Genomic DNA, 20723 nt, shown 5'->3' on the forward strand with positions numbered 1-20723 from the left:
AAAATAAAACCATTCCAAACACATACAAAGAGATATGTATATGGGAGGGTTCACATCTTCAGAGAAGATATAACCATTTTTATACTTTTAAAGCACCAGTTAAGTCCCCAACTCTGGCCCCTAATTTATGTTTGTGTATTCTTTGTTGCCCTGCAAAGGAATCTAAACTTCCAATTAGTCTTATCTTAAGCATTTCTTTGTTTACTTAATTGGCTACTTAGCCCCTGGCTCTGGAAGACCAGATCTTATTCAGATCAAACATAAATTAGGACTGAGGTGTAATTTATCCCTTTGTTGATGGCTAGTTTCAACTGAGATATGTACCATGCTTTTAGATGGCACAGAAAGAGATTGATATGAGTTCAGGTCATACATTTGACAAATACCAGATACATTTCAGAGGCCTAATGACAATATTTAATTTAATTTTAATTTAATTTAATTTCCAATTTATATACCGCCCTTCTCCCTGAGGACTCAGGGCGGTGTACAGCCAAGATAAAAAACATAGGATACAAATATTAAAACATTTAAAAATATATATAAATTTTGGCCCGAAAGTTAAGAATCACAGACTAATTAAAAGAATTTAAAAATTTTAAAATTTTAAAAATTTCTTCTTAGGCCAACCCGGCTTGTTGAATATGTTTGTAACAGGAGATACAAATAGAAAGGAATAATATATGTGATACAAATACAAAAGCACAATATATATATTACAGGAACCTAATGATTACAGAATAACAAGCTTTTACTAAATCTAGTATATCAGTATTTTATATTCTATCTTTATTATTGTTTCCCTATACTGGGATGAGCAAGGTGTCAGTTCTGGTGTGCTGTCGGCATGGAGCTGCCATTCTTGTGGGGAGGAACACACAAACCTTGTTTCAGCCCAGCATCTGCTTTGTAGAGCCTCCCAGGAACTGATAGGATTGATGGGAGGGAATAGCTGGCGGATGACATCATCATGGCCAGCAGGAAATAACAAGTGGATTAACTGTTTAGATGCTGGTTGTAAATACCCAAGAATTAAACATAAACCAACTTCCAGGTCACATGGGAGGGAGCAGCGCATGTGATTGGTTGGGTGATGATAACTAATAGATAAATGGTGGTGGGAAGCACAGGGTAGTAGCCCTAACTAAGAGGCAGTGGTGAGGCCCCTCCTCAAGAAGCCCTCCTTGGACCTGGCTGTTTCAGCAAATTATCGTCCAGTCTCCAACCTTCGCTTTGTGGCGAAGGTTGTTGAGAGTGTGGTGGCGCGACAGTTCCCCCAGTACCTGGATGAAGCAGTCTATCTCGATCCGTTCCAGTCGGGCTTCAGGCCTAGGCACAGCACGGAAACGGCATTGGTCGTATTGGTTGATGATCTCTGGAGGGCTCGGGACAGGGGCTGTTCCTCTGTCCTGGTCCTGTTAGACCTCTCAGCGACTTTTGATACCATCGACCATGGTATCATGCTGTGCCGGTTGGAGGGGTTAGGGGTGGGGGGCACCGTGTTGCAGTGGTTTTCCTCCTTCCTCTCTGACCGGTCGCAGTTTGTGTTGACGGGGGGCCAGAGGTCGACCCCGAGGTGCCTTGTATGTGAGGTGCCATAGGGGTCAGTCCTCTCGCCCCTTCTGTTCAACATTTATGTGAAGCCGCTGGGTGAGATCATCCGTGGTTTCGGGGTGAAGTACCATCAGTATGCTGATGACACTCAGCTGTACATCTCCACCCTGGACCACCCCAATGATGCCCCTGACATGATGTCCCGGTGTCTGGAGGCCGTATGGATCTGGATGGTGAGAAACAGGCTCAAGTTCAACTCATCCAAGACCGAGTGGCTGTGGCTTCCGGCATCCCGATATAGTCAGTTGGCACCATCTCTGACTATTGGGGGCGAGTCATTGGCCCCCACAGAGAGGGCTCACAACTTGGGTGTCCTTCTGGATGCACGGTTGTCTTTAGAAGAGCATGTGACGGCCGTGACCAGGGAGGCTGTTTATCAGGTTTGCCTGATTCGCCAGTTGCGTCCCTTTCTGGATCGGGACTCCTTACGCACGGTCACTCATGCCCTCGTCACTTCCCGCCTGGACTACTGCAATGCTCTCTACATGGGGCTCCCCTTGAAGAGCACCTGGAGGCTCCAACTGGTCCAGAATGCGGCCGTGCGGGTCATTATGGGAGCGTCATGGCACTCCCACGTAACACCTCTCCTGCGTGAGCTGCACTGGCTCCCAATGGTCCTTAGGGTGCGATTCAAGGTGTTGGTGACCACCTTGCATATTCTATATGTTTAACAGTAAAAAAAAGAGAACAACCATAGAATAGTAGTTTGGCTTTGATTGGAAACAGGCAGAAATGCTCTTAAAAACATTTCCAAACAGGGCAAGGAATTGATGGCTGACATTTGATTCCCATAATTAAAAGAATTGAAACAGAATTATTATTTTTATTTTCAAAAGTACTAAGTAAGTAAAAGTACTGAGTCATACTACTTAAAATTAAAATATACAGCTACTTAGGCGACTTCAGTCAACACACAAACATGCAAACTTCTAAGATGTTCAGATCTTTTATTCTGGCAAGAATAAAAAAGAATAGAAAAAGAGACAACAAAAAAGTTACACACCATCCAGTATTTATTTATTCATACTATTTATTATTAACAGCATTTATTTACAGTAAGAAATGAATTATTTTGCAATTGTGAAATGAAAAATGGAAATATACAATAGAATAAATAAACATTAGGAATTTGCTTTTTACTGGTATGGAGTAACTGATATAGTAACTTTCTTAGTGCCTTTAAGCAATTGAGGTTGAATTGACTGTGAAGAATCTTTATCAATTGTTGGAAGAAATGTCCATCTGGGTTCAGTTCCAAGTGCCAAGAAAGACACTGGAAACATGGAAACATGGAAACATTAAAACCATGGAAAGTGGTTTTAATGGTGAACAGGACCACATGGTTTGAGGTCCTGGGCAATCGAGCACATGGGTGACAGAGAGAGAGAGATTTATATCCTCTCTTGGGCCCCGCCTTGGAGCTTCCTGTTCCTGTGTAAGAAATGTATTCTGATTAGTTGTCAAACTCCCATGGGGCCATGCAGGGTAACTTTGTAGGTTGTCTTGAGTCCCAGGCTTAGTTGAATCTTGCTGGGTTATGATGATGTAATAAAGGGGCTCTCGGCAATTCTTATTATGGCTTAATGGCTTTGCCTTGGTTTGGATCTTGACTGAGGGCTAATCCTATTACCCTGGAGCTGAAAGTCTTTTGTAGATAAGATGGCCTAGTCCAGTGATGGCGAAGCTTTTTGGCACCGAGTGACAACCCCAAGAAGGCCTGCAATTCCTTTTTATTCTTGGGGGTGGGCACCTCTTTGATCGCTTTTAGTTGGGTGTATCCCGGACCCATCGATCATGTATCCCAGGAATTCTACCCTAGGCACAGCAATCTGACATTTTTCATGCTTGACCTTAAGACCGGCTTCCCTAAATTTGGTGAGAACGGTTCTCAAAAGGTTGAATAGAATTGCTTTGTTGGCAGCGGACACCAGGACATCATCAAAATAGGGTACTACCCCAGAAATACCCTGTAACAGATGTTCCATGATGCTCTGGAACAGACCTGGTGCCACTCTCACCCCGAATTGTAGCCTGTGACATTTAAACGCGCCCCTGTGCGTGACAATTGTTTAAGCTTCGGCTGTGCTGTCATTGACTGGCAACTGCTGGTAAGCCTGTGCCAGGTCGAGCTTAGTGAATGTTTTTCCTATCCTTAATGAATGAAGCAAATGTTAAATGATGGGAACCGGATAGGGGCTCTGCTGCAAGGCCTTCTTGATGGTACATTTGTAGTCTGCGCAGACATGGACTGAGCCGTCAGCCTTGATAGGCGTGACTATAGGGGTTTCCCATCAGGCATGATTGATGGGTTCGAGGATTCCCTGGCCAATTAGTTTATCTAATTCTTTGTCAATTTTAGGTTTGAGTGCAAGGGGGTCCCTTCATAAATTAAGCCTAATTAGGGCAATTTTGGGCTTTAGGCTGAAAGAAATAGGTATTCCCAGGCCGTTGCTGAACACATCTTCAAATTCTCGGATGAGGTTGTCTGCGTCATCATGGTGGACAGCATTGATTCTGGACACCCCTAGGCCCAGGACCTTGAAGCAGGCTTGGTAGTGCTACGACGATGACAGTTAGTTTTAGGGGACTGGAGAACTCCCTAAATTTGACCCAGACAGTTCCACTCCCCATGACAAGGATGTGGTTTCCCTGGTAATCTTTTAGTTGTATTCTTTGGGGACTCAGGTCTCTTTTAGGCCAGGCACAGCCTTCTGGATTGTCTCCCAGGACACGATTGTCAAAGATGAGCCCGTATCGATTTCCATGTCGCATTGCGAGTCTTCTATCTGCACGGCAACATGTATTTTCTTTGCCTTTGAGGCAATGTTTTCTCCTTGTAGGGAATGTATGATTAGTTCTATGCCAATGTTTTTAAACCATTCTACCCCAAGCAGGCTGGGCAGGTCTTTATCCGCAATTGTTAGTGGCAGGTGGCCCTTGAATTCCTTGAATTTGACAGGGAAAAATCCTCTTCCCAGGACTGGGATGTTGTTTCCTTGATAATCCTTTAGTTTGATTCGTTGTGGATCCAGTTGTTACCTGATTATTTCTGGGACTGTCCTCTTTATAGTTGCCCAGGATACTATGGAGATATAGGATCCACTATCTATCTCCATACTACACGGCTCTTTCCCAATCTGTACTGTGAGGTGCGTTTTTGTTTTTTTCTCTATAGGCATCAGAATGCTCTATTATTGTGTGTTCATAGTCCCTGTTTCTTTTGGTTCTGTTTCCTTCCCGCCTGTAGTTTGAGTTTGGCACCCTCTGGAATCCCCTTTGTTGTGGGTCACGTTGCCTGTTAGGAGGCTGCCTCTGATTGGGATATGCAAGCAGGCTCGCTCTGCAAGCTTCTGCAATGTGCCCCCTCTTTTCGCACTGTCAGGATATGGTATCCTTAAACCTACACACCGACCTGGGGTGATTCCTTTTGCATCCTGCACACCACAGGGGGTTCTCTGCTGTGCCTCATTTTGCCTTGGGTTTCTCTCTGCTTTGAGTCTATAGATATCTTCTTCTTCTTCCTCGCTTCTCTCTTCTTCACCCCATCTATGTATCTATAGTCAGCCCCTCTGGAGGAATGGATGCTTCCTGACTTGAGGTTATCAGTCACCGGCTTATCAGAAAGTTCAGCTGCCCTCACCTCTTCCAGCACCTTTTTTAAACTGAGCACTTTCTTAGTTATTAGTTTCCTCTGCAGTCTCAGGTCTCTCATTCCCACAAGAACTCTGTCTAGTAGCATTTGATCTACCTTTTCAAATTTGCAACCAGCTGCTATATCCCTCAATTTGGTAACGTATTCATTAATGGTCTCACCTGGTTGTTGCTCTCTATGGTAAAACTCGAGTCGGTGGGTGAATGGTGATGCCGTGGGGGCATAATGTTCCTCTAGCATTTCTTGTTGTTCCTTCCATTCCATGGTTTTGATGTTCTTTGGGGCAGCTAAGGTTTGAGCCATCTGGTACAGACGGTTGCCACAATAGCTGAGGAACAGAGTTCTCCTCCTTTCATCCCCAGTTCCTTGCAAGCCATTAGCTTCCAGGAACATCCTGAATTGCCCCATATATGCGAGCTAGTTGTGTTGGTTCGGGTTGAAGGGTTCAGGGTGTGTGTGTTGGTACTCATCCTGCCAGCCAGTGTTGGAAGAAAAGGCAATCTGGTTGGGGGGGGGGGAATGGTCGTCCGCGCCACGCGGTGATTGTCCTTTGTTCCCCTCTAGAATCCCACCTTTGTCGCCAGTGTTAGATGTGGGGTTGGAGTAGGGAGGCAGGACGCGGCATGGTGCAGTAAAATAGTTTATTTCTGCAGTTTAAAAAGCAAAGCAGCAGATGCTCTGGCAGCTCCTTTTAAACCCCTGAGCTGTCCAGCGTTTCATCCACTCACATCGGTCCATTCTCCCACCTTGGAGCCTGGACTAATGAGGAGGAAGTTGTATGACACGACTTCTTCCTCATTAATGCTCTCGTGGGGAAAATAGGAGGAGAGGAGTATTCTGTATAGTCATTACCCTGCATTATTTAGTAAAATAATGAAGGTGGGATATGAATGAATGAATGAATGAATGAATGAATGAATGAATGAATGAATGAATGAATATAAATCTGTAGGGGGGAATTTAAAATGTCCACATGGCATGTGGTATCTGAGAATGACCATTTGGGACAAAGGTTATGGTTGGGAGGGGCAGATATGGTGGGAGCAGGAGGCCACATCATGTCAGGGGGGTACGCACCCACTATCTTCAAGCGGTGGCGTGCTCCGATCTCCAAAGCTCTTCTCGTTCCTTGGGTTGCTCAAGGTCTCAGAGCCCAAGTCTTAGGCTGATGTTATGCAACGCCAGGTCCGCAGCTAACAAACCCCCCCTCATTTGTGACCTAATTCAGGAGGGGAAAGCGGACCTGGCAGGTATTACAGAGACCTGGTTGGGTAATGAAGGGGGGTCCCCCTGGTTGGGTAATGAAGGGGGGTCCCCCTGGATTTGATCTTTATCTCTGACCAGTGGCTGAATGGTTTAGATATAGGGGATATAGTCATCGAACCCTTGTCATGGTCAGACCATTCTCTCCTTAAGTTTGACCTTCTGACCACTACAACCCACCACAGGGAGGTGGAATCAATTAAATGGTTCCGCCCCAGGCGCCTGATGGATCCTGATAGGTTCCGGATGGAGCTTGGGCCATTTCCTGAGACCTTGGCTCATGACTTGGCTGAAGACCTAGTGGCATCCTGGGATAGGATGGCCGTTGATGCTTTAGACCGGGTCGTGCCTTTGCGGCCTCTGACCCGGCGTCGAACCTACCCAGCTCCTTGGTTCTCTGATGAGCTGAGGGGGATGAAACGCTGGAAAAGACGCCTAGAGAGCAGTTGGAGGACCAGCCATTCCGAATCCGACCGAACACTAGTGAGATCTTATATTAAGACCTACTTAGTGGCGATAAAAGCGGCAAAATGTAACTATTTTTCCACTCTTATTGCATCAGCAGATAATCGCCCAGCCGCCTTGTTTAGGGTTACTCACTCTCTACTCCAGCTGAGAGCCCGGGAAGACCCTCTACAAGGACAAGCTGAGGATTTTGCACAATATCTGCATGATAAAATCGCTCAGATTCGGGAAGACTCTAACTGGGTTAATTCGGATGAAATGATGAGGGCAGATCTTGAGGACATTATCTGGGATGAGTTTGATACTGTGACTCCTGAGGACGTGGACAGGTTACTGGGGAAGTTGAATGTGACCACATGTTTATTGGACCTGTGCCCTTCCTGGCTAGTGCTGGCTACCCAGGAGGTTACACGTAGCTGGCTCCAGAGAATTATTAACGCTTCTCTGAGTGAGGGATTCTTACCTCCTGCCTTGAAAGAGGCGGTGGTGAGACCCCTCCTTAAGAAGCCCTCTCTGGATCCGGCTGTTTTATCAAACTACCGTCCAGTCTCCAACCTTCACTTTTTAGCGAAGGTTGTCGAAAGTGTGGTGGCACGACAGCTCCCACAGTACCTGGATGAAGCTGTCTATCTAGACTCATTCCAGTCCGGCTTCAGGCCTGGATACAGCACAGAAACTGCATTGGTTGCATGGAGGGCTCAGGATAGGGGATGTTCCTCTATCCTAGTCCTATTAGTTCTCTCAGCGGCTTTTGATACAATTGATCATGGTATCATGCTGCACTGGTTGGAGGGGCTGGGAGTGGGAGGCATCGTATTATGGTGGTTCTCATCCTACCTTTCTGACAGGTCGCAGTCAGTGTTGACAGGTGGACAGAGATCGACCTCAAGGCCCCTTACTGGCAGGGTGCCACAGGGGTCGGTCCTCTCGCCTCTCCTGTTCAACATTTATGTGAAGCCGTTGGGGAAGATCATCCATGGTTTTGGGGTGCGATGTCATCTGTACGCTGATGACACTCAGCTGTACATCTCCACCACAAACCACCCCAATGATGCCCTTGAAGTGATGTCCCGGTGCCTTGAGGCCGTACGGGTCTGGATGGGGAGAAACAAGCTTCGACTCAACCCTTCCAAGACTGAGTGGCTGTGGCTGCCGGTGTCCCATCACTAACTATTGGGAACGAGTCACTGACCCCCGCAGAGAAAGCTCGCAATTTAGGCATCCTCCTGGATGCACGACTGTCTTTAGAAGATCATATAACAGCCGTGGCCAGAGGAGCTTTCTATCAGGTTCGCCTGATTCGCCAATTGCATCCCTTTCTAGACCGGGACTCATTACGCACAGTCACTCAAGCCCTCGTCATTTCCCGACTTGACTACTGCAATGCTCTCTACATGGGGCTCCCCTTGAAGTGCACCCGGAAGCTCCAACTGGTCCAGAATGCGGATGCATGATTAATTATGGGAGCAACATGGCGCTCACATGTAACACCTCTTCTACGCGAGCTGCACTGGCTTCCGGTGGCCTTCCAAGTGTGCTTCAAGGTGTTGGTTGTTACCTTTAAAGTGCTCCATGGCTTAGGACCTGAGTACTTACGAGACCAGCTGCTGCAACCGATAACCTCCCACCAACCAATACGCTCTCACAGAGTAGGCCTACTCATAGTACCATCGTTAAAACAATGTCGTCTAGTAGTTCCAAGGGAGAGAGCCTTCTCTGTGGGGGCACCTACTCGTTGGAACAAAATACCCCCTGGAATACGAATAATCCCTGGTCTTCGCACTTTCCGACGTGCCCTGAAGACCTTTCTGTTTCAACAAGCAGGGCTAGCATAAACATCTAAATTCTATGCCAAGATCTTAGCAGATACACCAAGATGACTCAATTCATTATTTACTGTTTATTAAAAATATATATATATTATATGTATATGAAATCTTAATCTGTTCACCACCCTGAGTCCTTCGGGAGAAGGGCGGTATAGAAATTCAATAAATAAATAATAAATAAATATCTCAGGAGTCTGAAACAAAACTAGAGGTGATGTGACCACCAAGCGCTCTTTGCAGCCCAGTCTGAAAAATACCCAGTCAGCATTACAATAAAAGAGTGGGAGAAAGAAACTCAGCATTTAAACTTCGGGGAACAAACACATGCTGTAGGAACATCAGTATCCATGGATGCTGGGAAAATGAGAATAAGTGACCAAACGTGTTGTGACATCACAGTGTAAAATGCACTCTTTATGTACTGTATCCAAGGACATAAGAAGTCACATTTTTGTAGTAAATTGAATAGGACCAATCAAACAATCATATAAATGTCCTGATTCTAGTCTAGTGAAAAGAAGGACTAGGGGTGACAGGATAACAATGTTCCAAAATCTGAGGTACTGCCACAAAGAAGGGGAGGGGTGTCAACCTATTCCCCAAAGCACCGGAAGGCAAGACAGGAAACAATGGGTGGAAACTAATCAAGGAAAGAACCAACCTAGAATTAAGGAGAAATTTCCCAACAGTGAGAACAATCAACCAGTGGAAAGCTTGCCTTTAGAAGTTGTGGGTGCTCCATCACTGAAGGTTTTCAAGAAGAGACTGGACAGCCATTTATCACTGGGTGGTCTCCGACTACATATATACTTCTGTTTTGGCCTATCTTTGTAGTTATTTACTACTGGATCTGCAAGAACAACTTGTCAATTCAAATTGGGTCCTTAACTTTTCTGGAATAGCTCTGGAGCACAGTCTGAGACCAAGAGGGACAAAATGAAGACAGCCCCCTTTGTATGATCTTCAACAGGCTGCAGTTTGGAGAATTATGTAATCCTTTGCTTCAATAATGCCCAAACTTGGTACAAGCTTTCTTAAATAACTCAGAAGTCACAGCACCCCATCAAGAAAGATTATTGATGTCATTCTTGGGTCTCCGTTTGATATTCAGTAGTTGGATCTGAGAGCCGTGGTTTTAAGGTCCCAAATATGTTCCTCCTTCTGCTCTTCCTTATATAGCAGCATGATTTAGGAACTGGCAGATACATTTTGATATGTGCAACCTACAGGATGCTGAACAGAAGCTGGCCAGGATCCAGAGCTCTCTTTCACATGTTCAAAGGCTGCTGTCCTCACTAGAATATTGATTATTTTTCCACCACTTTTTTAAATAGGAGACAGGAGTCCTGAGTATGGTGTCCTATGTAGGCACCGTCTGGACTGAAAACTATTTAAGATTTGGTTTTTGCTTTTGGTTTTTACACATAACTAAATGCTTGATTTGTTTTAAGCATCGGGTAAGCAATGTAGAAGCAATTGAGAGAGGCAGTAAATAATAGATAACAGAATAACAGAGTTGGAAGGGATCTTGGAAGATTAGGGTTAGGGTTATTAAGATTAGGGTTCTTTTATTTACTAATCAATCAGTTTGTAGATGTAAAGTAAATAGCATTAATCTCCTTTATGAGCAAGCATAAAAGGAAGGATGAAGAGTTGGGCCATTTGCAGAATTTGCTGCAGATGTAGGTGATAATCTGAACCAATCAGAGGTTGGTACAAATTATAATATATTGTATTTTTGTTGAGTGGATAAAAAAAGCCAGCTGGGTATGTGTGATCTCTGGGTATCTCTATTTCTGATGTGCTATTCAAACCTATCAATGTATTGCTTTTCTCTTAATAATGTCTATTTTTGTAGGGACATCAAAACCAATTTGGTGTGAGAAATGGGATTTGAACCCATGCTTCCAGTATAGATGATAATAGAAGTAATAAAATCATATGAATACCCTGATCCTAGTCTAGTGAAAAGAAGGACTGGGGTGACAGGATAGAGTGTTCCAATATTTGAGGGGCTACCATAAAGGAGAAGGGGTCAACCTATTTTCCAAAGCATCTAAAGGGAAGAAAAGAAACAACAGATGGAAGCTAATCAAGGAGAGAAGCCACCCAGAACTAAGGAGAAATTTCCTAACAGCGACAACAATTAATCAGTGGAACAACTTGCCCTCCAGAAGTTATAGGTTCATCACTGGAAGTTTTTAAGAAGAGACTAGACAGCCATTTATCTGGAATGGTATAGGATTTCCTGCTTGATTGGACTAGAAGACCTCCAAGGTCCCTTCCAACTCTATTATTCTGATCTGTTGCAGACATGAACCAGACTGGTGGGCAGCTGTTGTGCCTTCGAAAGTTACAAGTTTAGATATCAGAAAGCAAGAAAAGTTCATCTTAACTGTCAGGACCCTTACAATTTCTCATTATTGTGCTTCAGGCCTGTAAATATCTTAATACCTTAATACTTAATACTTAATATTACTAGCCTGGAAATAGAAAAGAGAATTTTTACTTTTTAGGATGTCAAAACAGAACAGAACAGAACAGAACAGGGTCATGAAGAATTGATAGGAATTTCTGATTTTCCTTTATTTGGCTCTATTAGCTGTTGCTGTTTTACATGAAATCAACTGCCTGCTGTAAAGACAGCAGGCAGCTAATTTCTGATTATTGGCTGGCAAGCCATTTCTGTGGTTTTTAGAGCCAGATTGTAAATTTTGCATTCGCTGAAGAATTTACATCATTTGCATCTCCATTATAGCTTTATAAGATGTAAACCATAAGTTCTTTTCTTTCTGGGCTAAAAATCAAACATTGATGGAGTATGTTAATATGCCTCTATCCTCAGTTAGCTAACAGGCTGAAATCTTGGTACATTTTCTATATCAACACAAACCCTGCATTGTTTCAATTTCATGTATCTTTTCCTAAAATCGAAAATTGTAGCAATGAAAAGGAAATGCCTCAAAATCTGGAAAAAAACACCAAACTGGAATACAAGTAGTCCTTGACTTACGATGGTAATTGAGCCCAAAATTTCTGTTGCTAAGCGAGACAGTTTTGTTGTGAGTTTTGCCACACTTTATGACCTTTCTTGCCACAGTTGTTAAGTGAATCACCGCAGTGATTAAGTCAGAAGGTCACAAAAGGGGATCATGTGACCTCCAAGCGCTACAACCATCATAAATATGAGCCAGTTGCCAAGTGTCTGAATTTTGATCATATGACCATGGGAATGCTTCAAAGTCATAAGTGTTATAAATGGTCATAAGTCACTTTTTTTCAGTGCTGCTGTGACTTAGATCACTAAATGAAATGCCTACTAATGTGATTTAAAGCCACAGATTTGTGATGTTAAAAGCCACAGATTTGTAGTTTTAAACATTTTTGTAGGCGATATAAAAATATGCTTAATGATATTTTTATAACAGATACTATATATCAGATATTTTTAATGATCTGCACATTCTTTACTGCTGTTAGTTAATATGCTAGGTCAGGGGTCTGCAACCTTCAACACTCAAAGAGCCATTTGGACCTGTTTCCCGCAGAAAAAAAAAACACCGGGAGCCACAAAACCTGGGTGGGTGTGGTCAACTTGACGTCACTCCAACCCAATCACATGACCCCCCCCCCCAGCCATGCCTACCCAGATTTTGTGGCTCCCAGTTTTCTTTTCTGTGGGAAACGGGTATCTCTGTGTGTGTCTCTCTCTCTGCTCTCTCTTCTCTCTCCATCTCTCTCTCTCTCTCTCTCTCTCTCTGTTTCATCTATATCTATCTATCCATCTATCCCTCCCTCTCTATCTATCCATCTAACCCTCCCTCCCTCTATCCCTCCCTCCCCCTCCCGCCATCCATCCATCCATCTATCCCTCCCTCCCTCCCTCCCTCCCTCCCTCCATCCGTCTGTCTGTCTGTCTATCAATCTATCAATCTATCAATCTATCAATCATCTATCTATCTATCTATCTATCTATCTATCTATCTATCTATCTATCTATCCCTCCATCCCTGCATCCCCGAATCCATCCATCCATCCATCCATCCATCCATCCATCCATCCATCTATCTCTCTCTCCCTCCATCTCTCTCTCCCTCCCTCCCTCCATCTATCCATCCATCCATTTCTGCATCCCCCCATCCCTCCATCTGTGAATCCAACCACTTGGGCTGTGGAGGGGGAGTGGAAAGGTAAAGGTAAAGCCAAGCGTTGGAGATCCATGCAAAATAAGGCAACTCCAACCTGGATCCTGTTGGGGAGACACCCCCCCTTCCCTCTTCCTCTCTACCTGTAGTAGCGCTCAGGCTACCCAGGCAGCCTGAGCACAGCTCCCATCTCAGAGGCAGCCAGCAAGCAAACAAATGTAGCTCTCCAGCTGGGAGGCAGCAGGATAGAGCTCCACCTCCAACTGACAAGAGCAGAGCAAACAGCATGCACACCTTCCCATCCGCCACGCTGGCTGGGAGGGATGCACGAGCCAAACAGTTGGAGCCATGCTTGGCGGATTTTGCTCAGCAGTGCTGTGGCGAAGCCAGGAGAGTGCATACACACAGGGAAACCTTCCTCAAGCGAGCGGCTGGGCTTGGCCAAAGCGCAACAAAGATGTGCAAGGGGCAGGCAAGCACTTGCTTGAGGAGGGTCTTCCCACATGTGCGCACCCTCCCAGCCCCACCACAGCCAGCCAGGGGATCACGGGAGGAGGAGGAGGGGGGAGGAGGATCACCCAAAGGGAAGTCTCCACTGCGGATCCTGCTCATTCCTCAGCCAGCCTGGATTTCCAAAAAGAAGAAAGAAAAGGACTAGCAAAGAGCCCCGAGGAGAGCTCTCCGGCTTGGCCCAGCCTTGGCTTTCCAAGAGAGAGAGAAGAGATGCAGAGACAGACAGAGAGAGAGAGCACACATGCACGCACACGAGATAGAGATAAATACACACAGGGAGACAAAGAGGGAGGGGAGGGAACCAGCTGACGGGAGAGCGTCTGAGGGTGCTCTGGCTTTCTCCAAGCCTGACGCTGGGGTAGGCGTGCGAGGTTCGGTGGGGCCAGCCCCCTTTTCCCACTGCCCTGAGCTTCTTAAAGCCATGGCTGGGTGCTGCAGGCCCATCTCCCTTTCTGTTGTCCTCCCCTCCCGGATCCCATTCCCACCTCACCAGCCTTCGTGTTAGCGAGGCCAGCATAGGTCAGGGTGGAGAGCAGGTTGCACATCTCCCCAAGCAACCGAGGCATGCCCAGCACCAACATGGGCCTGAAGAAGCTCCAAAAGGAGTGAAGTGCCAGAGAATCAGCCCTGGCCGCTTCTCCATCCCCCGCCATCACCCTTTCCTTCTCAGGCCAGCCAGGGAGGGGAGGGGAAGGGGCGGGGCCAGCCAGCCAGTGATGGGACAGGGAGCCACAGCAGAAGGTCCAAAGAGCCACATGTGGCTCCGGAGCCATGGGTTGCCAACACCCATGCTAGGTTGTTAATGATTCTATAAAGCTTTAGGTAGAAAGCTAATACATCTGGATACTCTAAGAAGTGTGATAGCACACCACCTTTCATTCATTCAATCCAGACTGTATTTATGTGGCACGCATGCGTGCTGCATAAATCAATTTTTGAAGGCATTCAGTTATATCTGCATAATGCTCAATCCCAGGGAGATGTGGGAAGAACATGGAGCTGATAATAAGCTTTAAAAGGAAATAATTGGTAACCTTTCTATGCCTATCAGCCATTTCTAAGAACCAGTCCTTAGTTCTTTCCAAACTGAATAACATGTTATTTTTAAAAAATACACAACAACCTCCCCCCCCCCCAATTGAGCTAGAGAGACTAAGAGCAGCACGGTGGCCTACAGGTGAAGATGCTCGCCTCCCACTTGGAAGGTTGACATATGTTTCTCTAATAGGGCGCAAAGAGAAAATATCTGCTGTGAACTCTGCATAGGTATCAGAAAATCCAGCCAGCCAATAAATGCTCAGCTCCACTCAGTCACCCCAACCCCATCCTGAAGGAAGGGATTACAGGGTTGTAAAAAGAAAAAAAAAATTGAGCTAGAAGAGAGACCATGGAACAAAATAAGATATTCTTTACAGAAGATATATGTATTCAGGGCAGAGTGGATAAAAATCAATGATTTTTTTAAAAAAATTAAAAAAATCAGATTTTTAAAATTTAAATCGGATTTTTTTTATTTTTATCGAATTTATTTTAATAAAAAACTTTGGGGCTAAAAATCTATCGTAAGATAGTTTTCTATTTAAGATATATAAATAATTTAGTTTATTCAGCATGAAATGGAGCTTAGTTATGTAGCATGAGGCTGTATATTCTGCAACACTGGGACTATCGGTGAGTCAACAGTGGGTCAAAGGAGTAGCAGAGATGACAGTTGCTCTTTAAAAATTATGATTTAAATCAAGTTGATTTAAATCAAGCCTTTTTACTAGTGATTTAAATCATGATTTAAATCATGATTTAAATCAACTCGATTTAAATCAAATCCACCCTGATTCAGGGATGTGCTTAGTAAGCGCAAGATACTCAAGGACATCCTAACTCAAGAAGAAGATTACAATAATGTAAACCAGATGAAGAAAACGAATCTGACATGTAGCCTTACTTAATGGCTGAGCAAAAATTTCATGTGTTTTCTTCAGTCTGGCTCATTTCCCCTCTCTTCTGTTGACAATTGACTGGAATTCAGAGTGACGGTTGCCAGCTTGCTTGGATACCCAAACATATTCAGAAGAAACCCAAAAAGGATAGGTGATTAATAAATGTACAGTAGTCCTTGACTTACTACCATTTGTTTACTGACTGACTGAAGTTATAATGACACTGAAAAAAGTGACTTTTGACCACTTTTCATTTGACCAGTTGACCACTTAAACTGTTGCAGCATCTCCATGATCATGTGATCAAAATGTGGGTGTTTGGCAACAGGCATGTGTTTAGGGGGGGTCATGTGATTGCCATTTTTTACCTTCCCACAAGCAAAATCAATGGGGAAAGCCAGATTTCCTTAAAAAGCATGATTCACTTAGCAACACCAGTAATTCACTTAACAACTGTGGCAAAAGGTCATAAAATTGGGCATGACTCGCTGAGCAGCTCTCTTGCTTAGCAATGGAAATGTTGGACTCAATTGTGGTCTATACTCTATAACAATCCCCAACTTGGTACCCACCCTCCAGATATTTGGAGCTACAAATCTTTTATACGAGTAACTGGAATACTCGAAGTTGTTGACACTTATGTACATCTAATTGGGCAACCTGGCTGTTCTTGAAAGAAGGAACTTTTTCTTTCTCTTTTCTCCTAAGGTTCTGTAGTTAGGAGACCTCTCATTAGCCCTAGTCCAGCTGTTAGCAATTTAGAAAGGGGAACATGAGGGACAAAACACAAGATAGTTGTGATTTAAATTCAGAGCAGAAGTAGCAGAACTAACTATCAATGTTGCCTCTGTCCATTTCCTAGAAAAGAAAAATCATTAGCTCCATAGATTTAGAGCAAAGTACTTTTACTAGGAATGAGCCAAAAGCAAGAAATTCCAGGCAACCTCTGAGGCAAAGCCCATGCAAACAGCAACTTGAAAAGGCTGGCCCACCTGATCAGGTTTGAACAGGTCAATGGGTCCCTATTGGGGGGAGCCTATGCCACCCACCTGACCAAACTAGTGAAGCTAGAGTTAGCGAATCACTGGGAAGTAATTTGATTCATAATAGCCCCCAAAATGACAGATGTACAGGTTGGCTGCCAGATGTTAGCCCCATACTGAGGCTCTCCTGGCTAGATAAGTGGGGTCCGACCATCTGGAGGCAAGGGGTCAGCCAAAGGCTGAGGAGAGTAAGGGGACCACAACCCCCTCCACACCAGCAAATAGAAGCACCACCCACACAGGGGACCCTCCCACAGGGCCCACCAGTGCAACTGGCAGCGACCTCCAACAAAACCTCAGAGGCCAAACAGTTCCCAAAAGAATATCAGGACCTTGCAGAAGTATTCAGCAAGGCTGAGTGTGACATCCTACCTTGCCACTGTGAGACAGACTGCGCCATCGAAATCATCCCCAGGGCAAAACTACGCAAACCCAAATTGTATGCCATGATGCCCTGGGAAATGCAAGAAATGAGCAAATACATAGACTAAACTCTAGCAAGAGGGCTCATCAAGCCAGCCAAGTCACTGGTCGCAGTCCCAGTCCTATTCAAAGAAAAAAAAGATGGAACTATGAGATTGTGCATGGATTTTAGAGCAATAAACTGCATGCGTGTACACAAGCTATATCCTCTCCCTCTCATGAAGGATATGCTAGCCAAGAGAAAAGCTTTTACCATATTAGACCTCAGAGAAGCATACTACCAAGTCCGCATCAGGGAGGGAGAGGAATGGAAAACAGCATTCAACTGCCCCCTACGGAGCTTCCAATTCAAAGTGATGCCTTTCAGACTGCAGAGGGTCCCAGCGGTGTTCATGCAGTTAATAAATGAGGTGCTGCACAAGCACCTCTACAGGGGTGTCCTCGTCTATCTCAACAATATTCTCATCTACGCCAAGACCATGAACAACCACATACCCCTAGTCTGCCAGGTACTTGAAAAACATCTGGCAGCCAACCTGTACATCAAGCTATCAAAATGCAAATTTCATCCCACACGGCTAGACTACCTGGGCTACCAAGTGTCAAATGAGGGCATAGAGATGGACCCAGCCAAAGTACAAAATGTCCTAGGCTGGCAGCCTCCTTGCACCCACAGACAGCTACAAAGCTTCCTAGGGTTCACAAATTTCTACAGGCAAGTCATCCTCTCCTTTGCAAAAATCACCAAACCCATGATGGACCTCTTAAAGATGGAGCCCAGGGACGAAACCCCACCCCGGACAACCCCTACAGTGGGATCTAACCTGCCAAAAGGCATTTGAAACACTAAAAGAACTGTTTGCAAAGGCACCGGTGTTGAAGCATCCTGATCCCAAACAACCCTTCGTTATCTAAGCAGATGCCAACGATGAGGCAGTGGGAGCAGTGGGACTCCAAAGAAATAGCCAAGGAAACCTACAGCCCTGCGCCTACACTCCTGCAAGCTCAAGGACACAGAGAGGCGATAGGTCGCATGGGAAAAAGAGGCTTTCACAGTGAGATGGGCACTGCTAACCTAGCGCCACCTGCTGGAAGGCGGCAGAGACTGTTCAAAGTCTGGACTGACCACAAAAATCTGGAGGCTCTTAGGACCCTGCGAAAACTATTGCACAAAAAAGTCAATACTTCAACTGATTCAACTTCGTTCTAAAGCACATCCCAGGGGGGAGGAAATTTCTAGCTCTGACACCCTCTCCTGCATGCTCCAATACAAATGCGAATGGGAGGAGGTAGTAGACGCCATCTTCCCCCCCCTACACAAACAGCTGCCCAAGTGACCACCAGACGACAATGCCACAACCGGCAAGGCCAACCCACAAGCGATCTAACCACAAAACTCAAAACCGAACTACTAGCAGATCCCTGGTTCAAAAGACAATCAACACATCTTGATAAAAAGAGATGACCTAGCATGGAAGGGGACGAAATGTCCCAGAATCCGTATGCACTCTAATCCTCCAGAGAAGCCACAATGTCAAACAGGCAGGCCACTTCGGGTTCCTAAAGACTTTACATTTAGGTGGAGGCAATTCTGGTGGCCCGACATAAAGTGGACATGAACAGTTATGTGAAAAATTGCACCACCTGCGACACAATGAAGAAATGACCTGGAAAACCCCCTGGACTGCTGCAACCAGTAGCAGAGCCAACGAGGCCATGGGAGGAAATCTCAATGGACTTTATAGTGGAGGTTGCCAAAAAGTGAGAGGAACATGGTGATCTGGACTGTAATAGACTTATTCTCCAAGCAGGCATACTTCATACTCTGCAGCGGATGACCCTCAGCCCACCAGCTGGCCAAACTGTTCCTGAAGCAAATCTACCACCTGCATGGAGTGCCACGAAGATTATCTCAGACAGATTCTCAGTCCAGTTCACAGTCCAGTTCACAGCTAAGTTCTTGAGGGAGTTACTGCGGTGCATTGGGTCATCCCAGGGCCTTAGCTCAGCCTTTCATCTGAGCACCAATGGGGGGGGCAGAGAGACTGAAAGCCATGGTAGAGCAGTACCTGAGGTGTTACGTGACCTATCAGTAGTCCAACTGGGCCGACGTCCTGCCTTTCACTGAGGTCATGTACAATAATGCTGTTCAAAGAATGAGTGGCATGGACTTCATCCCAATGCCAGAATATCCAAGGGATCCCCCCTCCTCAGTCAGCTTGACAGACTGGATGTCAACACTGAATGCAACCTGGGAGAATGTCAAGAAAGTGCTAGCTAAAGTGGCACAAACCTATAAGAAACAGACAGACAAAGATTGAGCCCCACAACAGCTATTCCAGCTGGGGGAGAAGGTCTACCTCTCCTGAAAATATTCCCCAGCAAGAAACTGGGACCATTCCCAATAGTAAAGATCATCAACCCGGTTACGGTGCAATTAAAATTGCTCTGACTGCTAGGGAAGATACATCCGGTAGGGAAGATAGCAGCCTCTTAAAATCCTTGGTCGGATCGACCCTGAGGCCATTACCCCATGAGCCCCAGAACCTCATGGTCATAGGGGGCCAAGCCCATTATGAGGTGCAGCGAATCCTCGACACACAGGATGGCACAGGAGATAACTCCAATACTTAATCAAGTGGAAGGGCTATCCCTTATCAGAGGCATTTTGGGTAAAGCGTAGGAACACCCAAGCTGACCACCTCATAGTAAAATTTCATGCAGACATCGCAAACAAGCCTGGGGGGATGTCGCAACCCTAAAATCTATACTTGTACTCAAATTGTTTTTGCTTTGCACAGGTCGCCTTCAGGAAGTGAGGGGAGCCGAATGTCAACTTGCAAAGCATCTCTGGCCTGCTCTCAATTTGCCATATGCAAGGGGGATGGGAAAATGGTGAAGTAGCATGGCAGCCAAAAACAAAAGTACATTCCAGACATACCTCTCTCAAGGCTGTCTCCCAGGGTTACCCACAGTGGCTGGAGGGGAGTGATCTCTACAACTCGCAAAATTGCTCCATTGATGAATGTGACTGATGACACATCAGTCACATTCACTGATGTGGGGGAATCAAGGGGGAGGGGGGAATCAGGGTCAAGTCTGGGCCATAAATTACATGGGGTCAGAGGTGGCTTCACTTGGAACATGCCAACATGAAGCTCCTAATAAATAACTGGATTTCTTTTGAAGCTTGGCTCGAGGTTCATGATTTCATTAGGGCATCCGTTGGAACCCTGACAATTATCCAATTTTTCCATCCTTAAGCATGGATCACATATGGACTAATTGAAAAACTGGCTGTCAGTGACTAATTATACAATGGCAATATATTAACAAAATCACTCGACTTCCGGTCGGCACCACAGACTCCGTGGGCGGTCTTTTAAGATCGCCAGCCCTGTGTTTTCGTAAAAGCCGCTTTGACAGCGCAAACTGGCTGTCTGGCGGCTGAAAAACCTCCCCTTCAGAAAAGAAGGAGAGGAGAGCTGGTGGGCGAGAGTAGAGCTCTCCGAAAGCCCTCTGGAACATTTCCAAAGGCTTGGAGGGTGAGAGCTCCCCAGCCAGCCCGCCAAGAAGCTCCGAAGCCAGGATGACTCTGCGAAAGCAGAGCGAGAAGCCACAATCCGATCCTGCTTTTAAAAATGAGTTTGACTGATTACAAGCGCAGGCAGAGCGGAAAACAAGAGAACAAGCTTTAAAAGTATAGAGCTTAACTCCGAAGTTACTTTGTTTCAATCTGAATCTCTCTTTTTTTTTATTGAAAAAGTTTTACAAGTACAAATTTTCCCATTTCCCCCCCTTTCCCTCCCTAACCCTCCCTAGCCCTCCCCCCTCCCATG

The sequence above is a fragment of the Pantherophis guttatus genome, chromosome 12 (genome assembly GCF_059756535.1).
Source record: "Pantherophis guttatus breed Tessera chromosome 12, ASM5975653v1, whole genome shotgun sequence".
NCBI lineage: Eukaryota > Metazoa > Chordata > Lepidosauria > Squamata > Colubridae > Pantherophis > Pantherophis guttatus.